This window comes from Triticum aestivum, chromosome 2B (genome assembly GCF_018294505.1).
Source record: "Triticum aestivum cultivar Chinese Spring chromosome 2B, IWGSC CS RefSeq v2.1, whole genome shotgun sequence".
In the NCBI taxonomy this organism is placed as follows: domain Eukaryota; kingdom Viridiplantae; phylum Streptophyta; class Magnoliopsida; order Poales; family Poaceae; genus Triticum; species Triticum aestivum.
The window spans coordinates 198,752,737-198,770,519 of NC_057798.1; positions in this window are offsets into that span (position 1 = coordinate 198,752,737).

Genomic DNA, 17,783 nt, shown 5'->3' on the forward strand with positions numbered 1-17,783 from the left:
CGGGCCAGTTAGCATTAGTGGTAGACCCTCAGGTGGGAGGTTATAAATTCACCAAGGTACTCATGGATGGAGGGAGCAGTATTAACATCCTGTACTATGAGACATTCCGCCGCATGAGGCTAACCGACAAGGATCTCAGACCGTCTAATACGGTGTTCCATGGTGTGGTGCCTGGCAAGTCAGCATATCCTGTTGGTAAGATAGCCCTGGAGGTGGCTTTTGGGGACGAGCATGATTCCCGATCCGAGACACTAACCTTTGAGGTGGTGAAGATCCGGAGCCCGTATCACGCCTTGTTTTGGCGGCCGGCTTATGCCAAATTCATGGCACGGCCTTGTTATATCTATTTGCAGCTCAAGATGCCGGGTCACAAAGGGACAATAACGGTTCATGGGAGCCGCAAGGTTGCTTTGGAATGTGAGGAAGGTGATGAGGCCTATGCGGAGTCGATTTGTGCCACGGAGGAGTTAAAATATTATAAGGACAATGTTGATCCTGCGGACATGACCCCTTTGAAGAAGCCAACGACAGAGCATGATTCAGATCTGAAGTTCAAATCAGCGGCTGAGACTAAGCTTGTTGATTTCGTGCCTGGCGATTCGTCCAAGCAGTTCACTGTCAGTGCCAACTTGGACCCTAAATAGGAAAGCGCGCTCATCGAGTTCATCCGTGAGAATCGGGACATTTTTGCATGGAAGCCTTCTGACATGCCAGGTGTACCGAGGGAACTCGCTGAGCACACTCTTAATGTGGATCCTAAGTATAAATCGGTAAAGCAATTTCTTCGCCGGTTTAACGAAGAGAGGTGCAAAGCTATTGGGGAGGAGGTAGCCAGGCTCTTAGCAGCTGGTTTTATCATTGAAGTGTTCCATCCAGAGTGGCTTGCTAATCCGGTGCTGGTTCTTAAGAAAAATGGCACTTGGCGTATGTGTGTGGATTATACGGATCTCAACAAGGCTTGTCCAGCGGATCCTTTTGCCCTCCCCCGCATTGACCAGATTATTGATGCCACGGCGGGTTGTGAGCGTTTGAGTTTTTTGGATGCGTATTCTGGGTATCATCAGATCAAAATGGCGGTTAAGGACCAGGAGAAGACGGTGTTTATTACTCCCTTTGGAGCCTTCTGCTATGTATCTATGCCTTTTGGGCTCAAGAGCGCCCAAGCCACTTATCAACGGTGTGTACAGAATTGCCTGCATAAACAGATCGGCCGCAATGTGCACGCCTATGTGGATGATATTGTAGTCAAGTCAAGGCAGAAGGAGATGCTGGTTGATGATTTAAAGGAAACCTTTGACAACTTGCAGGTTTACAAGATGATGCTTAACCCTGCCAAATGTGTCTTTGGTGTTCCGGCAGGCAAGTTGCTGGGCTTTCTTGTGTCCAATAGAGGAATTGAGGCTAATCCGGAGAAGATTACGGCTATCACCTCCCTGGCTAAACTGAAGTGTATCAACGATGTTCAGCGTTTGGCGGGTCGGATCGCTGCACTGAGCCGGTTTATCAGCCGCCTCGGAGAGAAGGCCATCCCTTTGAACCAGATGTTGAGAAAGACAGATCAATTCGTCTGGAGTCCAGCTGCTGATGAAGCGTTGGAGGACTTGAAGCGGCAATTAGCCAATCCGCCTGTTCTTGCAGCTCCGGTCGACAAGGAGACGTTATTGTTATATGTAGTGGCCAATGCTCGTGTAGTTAGCGTGGCTATTGTGGTAGAACGCAAGGAGGCAGGCAAGGAATATCCGGTTCAGCGGCTGGTTTACTATATCAGCGAGGTGCTTATTGAATCCAAGCAAAGGTATCCGCATTGGCAGAAGCTGGTATATGGAGTTTTCATGGCAAGCCGGAAGCTGAAGCAATATTTCCAAGGGCACCCTATCACAGTGGTCAGTTCAGCTCCCTTGGGCGATATCATACAGAACCGGGAGGCGACCGGCCGGATTGCCAAGTGGGCTATAGAACTTGGGCCGCACGGATTGAAGTACGTACCCCGGACGGAGGTGAAGTCTCAAGCACTTGTTGATTTCATCAATGATTGGACCGAGTTGCAAGCACCAGAGGAGAAACCGGATCACACATATTGGACTATCCATTTTGATGGATCCAGGCAATTGGAAGGCTCGGGGGATGGAGTCGTGTTAACTTCCCCACGAGGTGATAAGTTTTGTTATGTTCTCCGCTTAATGTTTCCTTGTACTAATAATGCAGCTGAGTATGAAGCCTTGCTCCATGGTCTCCGGATGGCTAAGGAGATGAATCTAAGTCGGGTTAAGTGCTTCGGTGACTCGGACCTCGTAGCTCAACAGGTGTCTGGCACTTGGGATTCTAAAGACCCACTCATGGCTGCATATCGTCGTGAGGTGGATATTGTTGCAGGTCACTTCAAGGGTTATCAGGTGGATCACGTGGATCGTCGAAAAAATGAAGCGGCGGACTCTTTAAGCCGGTTGGGCTCTCAGCGTAAATCGGTCTCACCTAATGTCTTTCTTGATGTGTTGCACAATCCGTCAGTCAAGCTCCTAGGTGAAGCGGATTTAGCTATTCCTGATCCGGAGGCTCAATTGGTGGCAGCCCTGCATGTTATACCGGATTGGACGGTTCCCTATCTTGCGTACATGAACCGGGGAGAGTTGCCAGAGGATGAGACTCTAGCCAGGCAGATAATCCGGCGATCCAAATCTATGACAATTATCAATGGCGAATTGCATCATTGCAGTGTATCAGGGGCGTTTCAACGACGTGTCTCTCCTGAGGCAGTTTGTGAAATTTTACGCGAAATCCATGAAGGGGATTGTGGTCACCACACCGGTTCAAAGTCTCTGGTGGCTAAGGCGTTTCGTCACGGGTTTTACTGGTTGACGGCTCATGCTGATGCGGAGGACTTGGTTAAACGGTGTGATGGCTGTCAGAAATTTTCAAGGCGTGCTCATGTGCCGGCTCAAGAATTGAGGATGATTCCAATTACTTGGCCGTTTGTGACTTGGGGGCTGGATATGGTCGAACCTTTTAAAAGGTCCAAGGATAAGAAAACCCACCTTTTGGTGGCAGTTGACAAGTTTACCAAGTGGGTTGAAGCGGAGCCTGTCAGCAAGTGTGATGCAGCTACAGCGGTTCAGTTCATTAAAAAAGTGATTTTCCGGTTTAACTTTCCACACAGTATCATTACTGACAATGGTACCAATTTATCCAAGGGTGCTATGAAGGAATTCTGTGAACGTGAGCACATCAGACTGGACATATCATCAGTGGCTCACCCCCAGTCCAATGGGCAGGCAGAACGAGCTAATCAAGAGATCTTGCGAGGCATCAAACCCTAGCTTATGGTTCCACTGCAAAGAACACCGGGATGTTGGGTTGAAGAACTACCATCTGTACTGTGGAGTATCAACACTACGCCCAACCGATCCATAGGATACACACCGTTTTTTATGGTCTACAGAGCAGAGGCGGTTCTCCCTAGTGATATCCGGCACGATTCGCCTCGTGTGGCGGCTTATGTTGAAGCGGACAATGAGACAGCACGGCAAGTTGCTTTGGACCTATTAGATGAGGAGCGTGACATAGCGGCTGCCCGCTGGCGATTTATCAACAAGATCTTCGTCGCTATCACAGTCGCCGGGTCAGAACCAGAACTTTTCAAGAAGGAGATTTGGTGCTTCGGTTCATCCAAGATCAGACGGATATGCACAAGTTATCCCCACCTTGGGAGGGACCTTTCGTGGTCAGCAAGAATCTACACAACGGGTCTTACTATCTGATTGATATTCGAGAGCATAAAGACTCACGCACATCATAGGAGGAGACCAACAAGCCGTGGAATATAGCTCATCTTCGGCCTTACTACACTTGAGCCATCGGCTCTATCTATGTACATATTATGGCAGTGTATATATTATCATTGAAATAATAAAACCGGAGCCTCAGCTAAAGCAGGGTCTCTGTCCTTTCATATCATGCGTGGTTACATGGAGTGGTTCTGTTTTAAAACGGCCTCCGGTTTACCCCTTGAAATTTTCTTTTCAAAACAGTTTTGTGATATCACTTGGGGCCTTGGTCGTGTCCGAACCAACGCGACACCTTTTGATAGGCGAAAGCCAGCAGATCACTTGGGGACATGGTCAAGTCTGAACCAGTCATGCCTCTTGATCAGCCTAAGGCCACAAAATCACTTGGGGGCTTGGTCGAAGCCGAACCATTGCCACGCCTCTTGATCGGCATAATTGCCACGGTTTCATTTGGGGACCTGGCTGACTTGAACCATTGTCACTCCTATTGGGGGCTTGGTCCTGTCCGGCCATGGTAACACCATCTGATCAGCTCAGTAAAGCATGTTTTTGCAAACGGTTTTTATCATTGCCTTTGCTGCCATATTTCTTTTATGACTATTCTTCAATTTTTTGTTGTGTTTCTTTTGAACCAACAACACTTTTTTACTGGTTCAGCTGACGGAAATCGGTTCATTTGTATTCCGGAGAAGTATGCCCGGTTTAACTTTCCTGTTAACATCATGAAGTAGCAGGGGGGGCTCATAATGACCCAGCACGATTTACAAAGGAGTTGTTTTCTTCCCTTTGATGGTAACGGTTTATAAATACTCCGTTTCAAGCCTGGCTAAGCCAACTTCATGCCCAGCAATGGCAGGTATTTTGTATCACATATTTGATTATATGTTTTAAATACATTGATATATATATATATATATATCAAGGTTATAAACCGGTTGGCGGTATAACCGCCACCGCAGTTCAAGATTTTTCTGATTGCAGGAAATATAATTAAGGATTTCAAGCAAAAGCATCAGTAGTTATGCACGAAGGCATATTTCGAGACAGAAGTATTGACTATCCTATTACAAGGCAACGCGGTGCCCAAATAAGATCATTGTTGTTCCGGCGGATCATAATAAAGCAGTTATGTAAACTGGCTTCCGGTTCAAGCTTGCTCATCAAACCGGTCTGATGGTTGTGGGTCGTCCCGCGCTGCTTCAGCTTCCTCATCTCTATCCATTGGCTGGAAATCAACAGTGGACCAGTCGATTCCCATTAAAGCTTGAAAGACAACCTCTTCATGGATCAGAGAAGACGGTTCAATATCAGGAGCGTAAGTATGCTTACGGATTGGAGGAATCAGATTTTCCGCTTCAAGAGTTGGTGCAGGCACTCGTTTGTTCTGATCATTGTACTGAGCTTGATAATGCGACAAGTCTGCCTCTTCAGCCAATTGACAAGCCGGAGGGCGTACTGCACGGTTTATCGCCCTCAAATCATCTTCATTGAACTCTGAGCCATCTTCCTTCAAGCTGGGATAGCCTTGAGCTGCTTCAACAGGATCGAAATCCGGCACCCAAGCTTTTGCCCGGATCAAGGCATTAATGGCTCCGGTTCGAGCAGCAGATTTCTTTAGTTCTTCAATCCGAGCAGGAAGCATTGACAACCTATTAAGAGTGTCTTGGATTAAGGAAGGTGCCGGATTATTATGCGATGCAGTGGTGATGATCCATTGCACTCCGGTATACAGCTGTTCAATTAAAGTGTAGGCAGCCTTCAATTTCTTTCGAACATCTGACCCTAAGTGACCAATGCGTGTACCTGTAACAATACAAGAAAGATCACAAACCGGATTTATTATAAGCAGGACAGAGTTGTTCACGAAATCAAAAGGGACTTACCAAAGATAGCAGCGGTCATGGAATGTACTTGCCGCTTTACGGCGGTCAGCTCATCTACCACCAGTTTAAGAGCAGCTTCAGCGTTTTCAGCTCTTTTTATTAAATCGGCCTTCTCAGTGGCCCAATCAGTCCGCTCCTTCTCGAAGCCCTCCTTCAGCTGTTCTGTGATACTCAAAGCGCTGGTTAATTCTTCCCTTGCCTTGTCGGTTTCAGCTTGCTGCGTTTTCAAAATTTCCTGTAGATCAGTAATCCGGTCTTCTTTGATCTGCACTTCAGCCTGCATAAAGACAGTTCTTGGCTTTCAACAAACGGTACAAGAATTTGAAGTACCAACCACATAACAAGTTATATGCTTGATACTTGGGGGCTAATGCACCTTCAATTTTCATCTGTTACTAAATCGCAAAGTCCCAAGCTCAATACAGGTATTCAACTTGGCACTTGGGGGCTAATGGCTATTTGCTCAATTATGTTCTGATGTTAGAATCTTTATTGGAGTCCCAGTTTAACTATACTAAGTTGAACCGGCCCTTGGGGGCTACATTGATGGAGTTCAAAGTATTGAGGACTATATTCAAGTCCCAGTTTGAGGAAGATTACAAACCGGCCCTTGGGGGCTAGGAGGATTAATATAGTAGCAGTAATTAAAGAAAGAAGAAGCATAAGGAAGTTACCTCAAATTTATCTCTCATCATCTTTACCATGCCAGCTGTACAGTCACGACTAGTGTATAACCGGTTCAAGTAACCAGAATGAAGATCTCGGGCACTCAGAGCAGCATATGTTTCCAGATCAACATCCCATTTGCCTTTGTTCATGGCAGAGAAATCTTCTTTGACAGTATGCTTAGCTAAAGCGACAGGATTCCCTGGTTCAGAGTGACCTATGTCGGTAATTACAACATCATCATCCTTGGACTCGCCGGTTTGCATTGGCGCGGTCGGTTTATCGGCAGGCTTTGAAGGGCTGCAGGATCTATCAATCCGGATGGAGCTGGCAGGCTGATCAGCAGGGACTGAGGTATCGATAGGCCTTTTATCAATAATGGCATCATCTTGCAAAGGAGGATCATTGGGAATATCCTCAGGAACGAACGCTTCAAGATCCGGTGTTTTATCCTGTTCAGGGGCAGTGTCTTCCTTGGCCGCTTTATTCAGGCGGGCTTTCTTGCTTGGTTTAGGTTTAGCCCTGGAAGAGAAACAAAGAGTCAAGGAACAACATAAGTTATAACATGGTATACCGGAAGCATATATTCAATCTAGCTTACCCAAGAACCGTTTTCAGTGGTGGCAGCTGAGTGGCCGACGATTCACCAGAGGAAGAATGGGAAGTAACCTGATAATCAGAGTCGGACGGATTAAGAGGTTGACGGATGAAACCCGCTTTAGGAGGTAAATTAATAAAAAGGTCAGAGACCTCGGAGCGGCGTTTTCGAACCGGATTGTTTGGTAAACCGGCGGAGGTAACTACCTGGCCGCTGTGCCGGGTTGTGCGGAGAGCTTCATGTTGCTGAGTCTTCATAAGAAATTTGGGATCCAAGTAAGCAAGAGGATGAGAAAATTTAATTTTCCGGTTTGCCTGGCGAAATTTGGGCAAAGGCAAAGGATCTGAATCGGAAGAGAGAATAGTTACCTCAGCGACATCAGCATTACTGGCTTCAGCGTCGTCCTGACAAGTATCATTATCAATAAGGCGTGTAAAAAGTAAGCCTAATGAATCGAGTTCTACCTCAGGGTCCGAGTTACCCACATCATCATCAACAGCCGGATCAGATGAAGCAGTGGTTTTCCTCTTCTTAGCAGGCTTCTTGACAACCTTGGTCTTTAGCCGGGTTGGCCGTTCTATTTTCTCCGGTTTGTCTTGTGGAAGCTTCTTGCTCCAAAACGGATTATCACCCTAGTTAAGCAGCAATTGATGTCAGACAAAGATAGCAATAACAGGTTCAGTAAAAAGTACAATTAAAATCTTACAGCTGGCGGTTTGTTGGTAGCACAGAAAGGGGCCAGGCCGGTTTGAGCGCAGAGGTGCTCCGGTTCGTTCAGCATTTTCTTCACAGCCTCTGTGACTTCATCATCGGAGAGCTGAATGTTGGTGTGTCGGAGTGGGTCATCAATGCTACCAGTATACTTGCACATTAAACCGGAGCGCCAGCTGAGAGGCAGTATGCTCCATGATATCCAACAGCGTGCGAGATCTACTCCTGTTAAACCGTTGGCCATGAAGGCTCGGAGTTTGGATAATTGCGGAGCGTATTTACTCCTCTCCTTGGCACTTAACCTTTGTGGGAAGGGGTGTGTATTGCTGAGCCGCTCCGGACGAAAGCCAGGCAAGGGATTTTCATCATCAGGGGAAGTATCTTTGCAGTAAAACCATGTTGCATTCCATTCCTTGGGGTGACTGTGCAGTTTGGCATGAGGATAAGTGATTTCTTTCCTTTTCTGAATTGCCATACCGCCCAATTCGGTATTGGGACCATCAGTGAATTCTGTGCGACGGTTTAAGTGGAAGCAGTCTCTAAATAATTCAACTGTGGGTTTCTCTTGAAGGTATACCTCACAGAGCACTTGGAAGTGACATAAGTTGGTAACAGAATTGGGGCCAATATCTTGCGGGCGGAGTTGAAAATTGGCTAACACATCCCGGTAAAATTTAGAGCCGGGCGGTTTGAAGCCCCGGGCTAAGTGATCCGCAAAGATCACAACCTCTCCCTCTTGAGGTGTGGGAGGATATTCATTGTCAGGAACCCTCCAGTGGATAGTCTCTTTGCTGTCTAAAGCGCCGATCGAAACTAAATCGTCCAGCTGAGTTTCTGTGACGCGAGAAGGAACCCAGTTGCACTCATATAGTTGTTTGGCCATGATGAGATCTACAAGAAATAAGTGATTCCGGTTCAAGAATGCGCTGGTATGAACAATGTTAAACCGGAGGCAGTACCTTTAAACCGGATTTTTATGCAGTGGCATCATATGGCTACAGAAGTCTGGCGGTTTAACAAGGGGACTAATGGTATCTACCGGTTTATTAACTATTTCTATATTAAGTTAAACTGCCTGATCTAAACATTGAAAGCAATTGAGGTTGCGGATGGCTAAGTATGCAGAAACAGGTTTCACAAGGTCTTATTGCAGCAATGGATCTGAAGCAAGTTCAGAAAAACAGAAAATATTCAGAAGATTAAAGCAGAACGGAAGTGAATCAATGGGCAGGTATGTGGATGAGATATATGGACTTGAGCGTGAAACTACAGGCGGATACTAAGAAGCTACTGCTGGTCAGAGCAAGGTTTCACATATATGTTCAGGAATCTAGGTGCGAGTATGAACAAGTGATGAACTCGGCAAGAACATGAAACCCTAGAGTAGATCTATGTTAAGAAGAACAGAAGACTTACCTGAGTTGAAGAAGACGCGGAAGGCTACTGCAGTGCTCTGGTGCGTTCAGGTTGATGCAGCGGCCCAAGACGATGCAGAGGTCAACGGCGGTGGCGGAGCTCCGAGGCTGGCGACGCGAGGAAGACGAAGAGAAAGAGACGAAGGGGAAATGACCCTTTGGTCCTATTTATAAGGCAAAGGACGTGTGTCAGGCGCGCGAATCCAGGAGCCACAAGATTCGGACGTGGAGTTGCTGCCTTGGGTATCGCAGAAGGCGTTATAAATATTAACTTCATGATGACGTCATGCCGGTTTACAGCAACCAGAGATGATGACGACATGGCAGTTTACCAATTACCAGAAGATGTTGAAGACAAAGATTTTTGTGAAGGATTGACATGAACCAGTTCAAATCAATCTGGGGCCTAATGTTGGGGATATTACCACTGGGCGTGAACCGTCCTACCTGGGCCGGGTTAACTTCATTAGTAGTGTAAAGGTGATTAAGCAGATGAAGGCCCAAGGCCTGTAGTCGGTTTAGAACCTGTAGCCGTAAACCGGCTTGGTATGTAAACTTGTATTGTAAGTTAGGAATAGAGAGAGACCAACCGAGATACGAGTATGAACCGGTGTGGGACTCTGTGGACTGACGGGTGTCACCCGTGTATATAAGGGGACGACCCGGCGGCGGTTCAAGGATAGACAACAACAACTCGAGCCTAGGCGAAGCTTGTTTACTCCCTAGCCATCGAAACCACATCAATTCCATCACAACTAGACGTAGGCTTTTACCTTCATTGAAGGGGCCGAACTAGTATAAACCCTTGTGTCTTTGTGTCTGCTTTAACCCCTTCAAGTTAACCCGTAGCGATGGCTCCACGACTAAGTCCTTTCATGAGGACATCTGCCGTGACAAATCCACGACACATAGCATTCTGAAGTTGTCATCGCTGATGGAAAATGAAACTATATGCAGGTGATGCTCCTGGGTGACTCCAGTCTGAGAAAGAGGGAAATGCAGGTCATGCTAGCTTGCAACCATTTTTGGGATGGATTCATCGATAGAATGCCAGGGTAAATGCGGTAACTAAACTGCTACTAAAAAAGAAACACAAGATGCTGGAGTTTTACCCAATTTACAGTATTGCATGTTTGTCTATGTCCAACATTTCACTGTATAGTGAAATGCAATTTGTGTCTTCCAGCATTTCATTTTGAATATACTAACTCATGTTGTTGTGTTGTCTAAATTGCCTTCTTGATGCTTTTCCTCTTTGAAACATGATTTTGTGCTATTTACTTAATTCTCTTTTCATTCCAGAAGCTTGATGCTCTGCCACTTTGAAATAAACTAATATGTTATTGCTACCATGTGGTGTTTCTTAGGATTCTTGCGATCATTTAGGGTTGAAGTATATTCTCCTTGCATGACACAAGTGCTACGGCTATGAAGATGACGTGTTGAAGAAGCACCATCGACATCAGCGTCACCGTCCTTGGCATGGAGAAGACACCACTCCCAAATCATCTCTGTACTGCATCCAGGTATACCAGATGCTACAACTATTCTCCCGGCCCCTATATGATTGATATTTCACTAGCTGGCCCATGAGAGCACCACAACTCAGAACAATGTTGTAGTAAACGTAGATGATTGTCTATTTACCATGTGAAGATTTGTTTGCGGTGAGCTCATGCTCTGTTATTAGCGGACACAAATATTTAGTGAGATGTTGGTTCAGCATGTAGTTAGGCTATGCTCTTGGGAGCTTCTGTGGCCCTCATTGTTGTTGGAAACTCTGGTCTTTGCTATAACAAAGCACACTTTCCTTTGGAAATAACAATGTCCTCATTGATGTTGTTTAGTTTATACTAATTTTTTCTGCATGATGTCCTGAAGGAGTGGTATACTGAACTATAATTAGCACCACTGGAACAAGTTAACGTGTAGGTTATACTCATCCTGCTACTTATTTGTATAACTGACAATTGAACACGAATTTTTTTGGCCTTTGTAATCTTACCATACTTTCCATTTCACATTTTTAGTTTTTACTATTTTCATTGTTTCTGAAGAATGACAACTACTAAGTACTAAGTGATACTGTAGCAGTTGTGCTCTTTAGGATGGTATCAGAACAACTAAATTTTTCAGTCGTGAACTATTTGCTTCATCAAATTTTTCTGAATCATACTTTGGGATCAGCTTCTTCTGGAGCTTCTTCTAGTGGTTCTACACCAGCGGCGACGTCTGCGGCTTCCTCCAGTTCCCCACCTTCGGGCTTAAAGCCTGGAAGCAAATGTAACTTTCATATGACTTTTTTTCTTGCTGAACAATTTGTAAGTCTAACTGGTTAAAAATGCACAGGCTTGGAAATATTCACGAATGTAGGTTCTTGTAGGTGTCCATGCTTAGAAAGATTTGTCAGTTTCGATTTTCTGCTTCGTTGTATACTTGTCTAATACCCTGCAAATATACAATCTACTGTCTCTTAGATAACAAAAAGAAATGTGAGAGTTGATAGCAAATATTATGCTTTCGATTTTCTTTGCTTGATTATGTTGGCATGATTGGATGATTTGTTTCTTGATAGGGTCATGTAGCATCATGCAGTAGCTCTAATGACTTATTAGCATGTATTGTTAGTTTCAATGCTATGTAGCATCATGGAATGGTCATAACTTGTTAGCATGTTTTGTTAGTTCCAGAGAAAAAGCAAAATCCCAGCTCCGGCTGCTTCATGATCCTCTGGTTCTGCTTTTACCTCCCTGTTGTCATGTGAATTGCTTTGTTGTTATCTAGCAGTTCATTTGAGGCATGATTGAACAAGTGTACTGCTTCATTTGTAGGTCTAATCACTCTCATGGTGCATGTGTTGTATAAAATTGATGTCGTGCTTGCCGTCGCCACACATCAGTTGGGCTGTTAGGTTCAATCCCTTCTGAGTTCTTCGGAGTCCAAGCTTGGTCCATATATATACTATATTGCTGTTGTTCTTATAAGGATGGATGTGTTGTGTGGTTGGCCAATATATGTTTGGCTGGTGCAAAATCCTCATGATATAAATTGTTGTGGTTTCTACTACACTTAAAACTATACCGAATCTACAATAAACCTTATGACGTACATAGTAGTTGCTAGTACCCCTATTTCAGGGGGGAGTTATAGAGGCGTTGCCAGAGTTGTAAAATTTGCTCGTTTGTCTGAGAGTTTGGGTTCTATGTCCTGAACGGCACATAACACTGTTTGACTTCAAAGCTGGCTTCAACCACACATGAACAAGGATGAATGAGCACCAGCATGTGTTATCCTAAAATTTGCTAACTGTGTCTCATATTGTTTTCCCCAGGTAGCTCATGGCGAGTGATGCGTGAGCCGTATCGATCCTTTTGCTCTGTTATTATATTTTAGCCATGAAGGATTTACTGCTAGTCAGTTCGTAGTGGTTCTGGCTGTTTGCTGAACTTCTGTTCTTGCTTGTGCTATTTTTTTACTGTTTAGATGGCTCAATTTACTTCCAATTTTACTCTTGAGTTTTCCCATGCATGCATACTCTGCTAATTTATTCCGAGTGCCCATAGTTCCCTCTCTAGCAGCACCACTTGTGCTCTTCTCTCACCCATAACAACAATTTACTAGTAGTATATCTCTTGGCATGGGTGCTAGCTTAGGTCCCTTCTACTACTACTCCACTTAGTAACTTGTCTGTATTCTATTACTTTGTACCTATGTGTGTGCACTATGTTATATTCATCTTCCTCAAGTACTACAACATTGGTAGTTGTACACATATGATGGTGATTCGCTCTGGCCATTTCAGTTTTGGCGGTGGTGGTGCTGCTGCTCCTATGATGGTAGACTCGTCTGATTCCCCTAGTCGCATCCATGGTGATGAACCTCGGCCTAGGCTAGAACCCCCTCCAGTGAGCTCGTCAAGTCCTCTTATACCCCTCCTACTTGCTTGTTGGTTCTATGCTCTACCTTTGTGAGGTGTAATTGTTCAATTTTGTTCATAGTCGAGCATTGGATGATATTGTATTTGTCATGATGTACATGGTTCATGAACTATGCCAACCTGTAGCTTTGTTGTACTAGTGATAGTAGGATAATGCAAGTTTTGACAATCCATGCATATTTCCGCATCATAATAATCTTCTTCTTCTAGTCTTCTTCTTCTAACTTTCTTCTTTCCCATTTTACAGATTTGCTTAAGATCACGGAAGCTTGGGTTGATGGAGTGCTTGTATTTAGTTTTTGTTTTGACCTTGTGAAACTTGCTACCTATGGATGAAACTGTGTAATATTGATGAAACTATGTATATGTACGGATGAAACTTGCTACTATTGGTAACATGTGTTGGATATATATGTGTTCATGACTATTGGTAATATGTGTTGAATATGCTATATTGGTCATATAAATATATTTGTGTTTGATTTTCTGTGAAAAGGAACTGATATAAGAAAAATCAAAATTAAATGGGGCAATATAGTCACTTTGCCATCTGCTGGCAGATGGCAAAGAGCTTTGCCATCAGCTGGCAGATCGCAAAGAGGCCACGTGTCATCTACATATAAAATTTGGGCTGGCCTATTTGGCCTCTTTGCCATCTGCCAGCAGATGGCAAAGCTCTTTGCCATATGCTGGCAGACGGCAAAGAGCCTGCAGCCTTTGCCATCTGCTGGCAGACGGCAAAGTATGCCATTAGCCTTCTAACGGCGCTAACCCCGTTAAGAGGCTTTGCCATCTGTCAGCTGATGGCAAAGGCACAGGCTCTTTGCCATCAGCCAGCAAATGGCAAAGAAGCCTTTACCGGCAGGGTTTTAGACAAACTGTATGCTATCTGCTGGCAGATGGCAAAGCCTTTGCCATCCGCCGACCATGCCTTTGCCATCTGCCATGGCAGATGGCAAAGTGCCAGATTCCAGTAGTGAAACATCCAAGAATGGTAATATAATAGCATGGAACAATCAAAAAGTATAGATACATTGGAGACGTATCAACATCCCCGAGCTTTATTCCTGCTTGTCCTCGAGTAGGTAAATGATATAAACAGAATTTTTGATGTGGAATGCTGCCTAACATGTTTGATAACCCACAAGTATAGGGGGTCGCAACAGTTTTCGAGGGTAGAGTATTCAACCCAAATTTATTGATTCGACACAAGTGGAGCCAAAGAATATTCTCAAGTATTAGCAGCTGAGTTGTCAATTCAACCACACCTGAAAGACTTAATATCTGTAGCAAAGTATTTAGTAGCAAAGCAGTATGGAAGTAACGGTAACCGTGGCAAAAGTAACAGTAATAGTTTTGTAGCAATCATAACAGTGGCAACGGAGAAGTAACTTAGCAAAGATCAATATGAAAAAAGCTCATGGGCAATGGATCAATGATGGATAATTACGTCGAATAGCATTCATGATGCGATGGTTATAACATAGGGTGACACAGAACTAGCTCCAATTCTTCAATATAATGTAGGCATGTATTCCGAATCTAGTCATGCGTGCTTATGGAAAAGAACTTGCATGGCATTTTTTGTCCTACCGTCCCGTGGCAGCGGGGTCCTAATGGAAACTAAGGGATATTAAGGCATCCTTTTAATAGAGTACCGGACCAACGCATTAGCACTTAGTGAATACATGAAGTCCTCAAACTACGGTCATCACCGGGAAGTGTCCCGACTATTGTCACTCCGGGGTTTGCCAGATCATAACACGTAGTAGGTGACTATAACTTGCAACATAGGATCAAGAACTCACATATATTCATGAAAACATAATAGGTCAGATCTGAAATCATGGCACTCAGGCCCTAGTGACAAGCATTAACCATGGCAAAGTCATAGCAACATCAATCTTAGAACATAATGGATACTAGGGATCAAACCCTAACAAAACTAACTCGATTACATGGTAAATATCATCCAACCCATCACCGTCCAGCAAGCCTACGATGGGATTACTCACGCACGGCGGTGAGCATCATGAAATTGGTGATACAGGATGGTTGATGATGACGATGGCGACGGATTCCCCTCTCCGGAGCCCCAAACGGACTCCAGATCAGCCCTCCTGAGGAAGAATAGGGCTTGGCAGCGGCTCCGTATCATAAAACGCGATGAATCCTTCTCTCTAATATTTTTCTCCCAGAACGTGAATATATGGAGTTGGAGTTGAGGTCGGTGGAGCTCTAGGGGGCCCACGAGGCAGGGGGCGCGCCCCCACCCTCGTGGCTAGGGTGTCAGGTCCCTTCTGTTGATTCTTTCGCTACTATTTTTTATTAATTCCAAAAAGTGACTCCCTGAAGTTTCAGGTCATTCCGAGAACTTTTATTCTGCACAAAAATAACACCATGGCAATTCTGCTAAAAAGAGCATTAGTCCGGTTAGTTCCATTCAAATCATGCAAATTAGAGTCCAAAACAAGGGCAAAAGAGTTTGGAAAAGTAGAAGCGTTGGAGACGTATCAACTCCCCCAAGCTTAAACCTTTGCTTGTCCTCAAGCAATTTAGTTGACAAACTGAAAGTGATAAAGAAAAACTTTTACAAACTCTCTTTGATCTTGTTGTTGCAAATATGTAAAGCCAGCATTCAAGTTTTCAGCAAAGATCATGAACTAACCATATTCACAATAACATTTAGGTGTCATGTTTACTCATATCAATGGCATAATCAACTAGCGAGTAATAATAATAAATCTCAGATGACAACACTTTCTCAAAACAATCATGATGTGATATAACAAGATGGTATCTCGCTAGCCCTTTCTGAGACCGCAAAACATAAATGCAGAGCACCCCTGAAGATCAAGGACTGACTAGACATTGTAATTCATGGCAAAAGAGATCCAGTCACATTCATACTCAATGTAAATTAACAGCAATGCATACAAATGAAAGTGGTGCTCTCTAGCTGGTGCATTTTTTATAAGAGGATGATGACTCAACATAAAAGTAAGTACATAGGCCCTTCGCAGAGGGGAGCAGGGATTTGCAAAGGTGCCAGAGCTCGACTTTTGAAAAAGAGATAAATAATATTTTGAGTGGCATACTTTAATTGTCAACATAACAACCAAGATATCTCGATATCTTCCATGCTACATACATTATAGGCGGTTCCCAAACAGATGGTAAAGTTTATACTCCCCCACCAGCAACAAGCACATTCCACGGCTGGACCGAAACAACGGGTACCGTCCAACTAACAATAATCCTGGGGGAGTTTTGTTTGCAATTATTTTGATTTGATTTGAGCATGGGACCGGGCATCCCGGTTACCGACCATTTTCTCGTGAATGATGAGCGGAGTCCACTCATCGTGAGAATAACCCACCTACCATGGAAGATATAGACAACCCTAGTTGATACATGAGCTATTCGAGCATACAAAATAGAATTTCATTTGAAGGTTTATAGTTTGGCACATGAAAATTTACTTGGAACGGCAGGTAAATACCACATATAGGTAGGTATGGTGGACTCATATGGAACAACTTTGGGGTTTATGGAAGTGGATGCACAAGCAGTATTCCCGCTTAGTACAGGTGAAGGCTAGAAAGAGACTGGTAAGCGACCAACTAGAGAGTGACACAGTCATAAACATGCATTAAGATTAACCAACAATGAATGCAAGTATGAGTAGGATATAAATCACCATGAACATAAATATCATGGAGGCTATGTTGATTTTGTTTCAACTACATGCGTGAACATGTGCCAAGTCAAGACACTCGAATCATTCAAAGGAGGATACCATCCTATCATACTACATCACAACCATTTTAATAGCATGTTGGCACGCAAGGTAAACCATTATAAACTCCTAGCTAATTAAGCATGGCATGAGTAACTATAATCTCTAATTGTCATTGCAAACATGTTTCATTCATAATAGGCTGAATCAAAAATGATGAACTAATCATATTTACAAAAACAAGATAGGTCGAGTTCATACCAGCTTTTCCTCATCTCAATCATTTCATCATATATCGTCATTATTGCCTTTCACTTGCACGACCGAACGGTGTGGATAATAATAATAGTGCACGTGCATTGGACTAAGCTGGAATCTGTAAACTTTTATTCAAAGGAGAAGACAAGATAATATGAGCTCTTTGTTTGATCAGCAATAATGTATATGAGAGCCACTCATCATTTTCACCGTGGTCTTCTCCTCTCGACCCCCAAAGAAAACAAAAGAATTTCAAAGAACGAGAAAAACTATTTACACGGGAAAGCTCCCAACAAGAAAAATAAGAACGAGAAATCTTTTGGGGTTTTCTTTTAATACTACAACTATAAGCATGGAAAGTAAACTAGCTAAAAGCTATATTTTTAGTTTTTTCTCAAAGTTTTTCAAACACACAAGAAGAAAACAGGAAAATAAAATAAACTAGCATGGATAGTACAATGAAAAAGTATGAACACCGACAACTAGAATAAGTGTGTGAACATGAATGTAATGTTGGTGAGAAATACATACTCCCCCAAGCTTAGGCTTTTGGCCTAAGTTGGTCTACGCCCATGGATCAAAGTAGTCCTCTCCGGTGTACTGAGGAGGATCCTCGGGGTTCCACTGGTTAGCGAGCTCCTACGGATCCCACTGATAAATAGACCCTGGTATGGATCAGGTGATGGCTCAGGCTCAGGCTCAGGCTCCGGGGATCATGCCCTCTCCCAGTACGCATAAATGTCATCGGGCAGGATGAGGTACGTGCCTAAATGAATGTTAAACAAAGAAGGTGC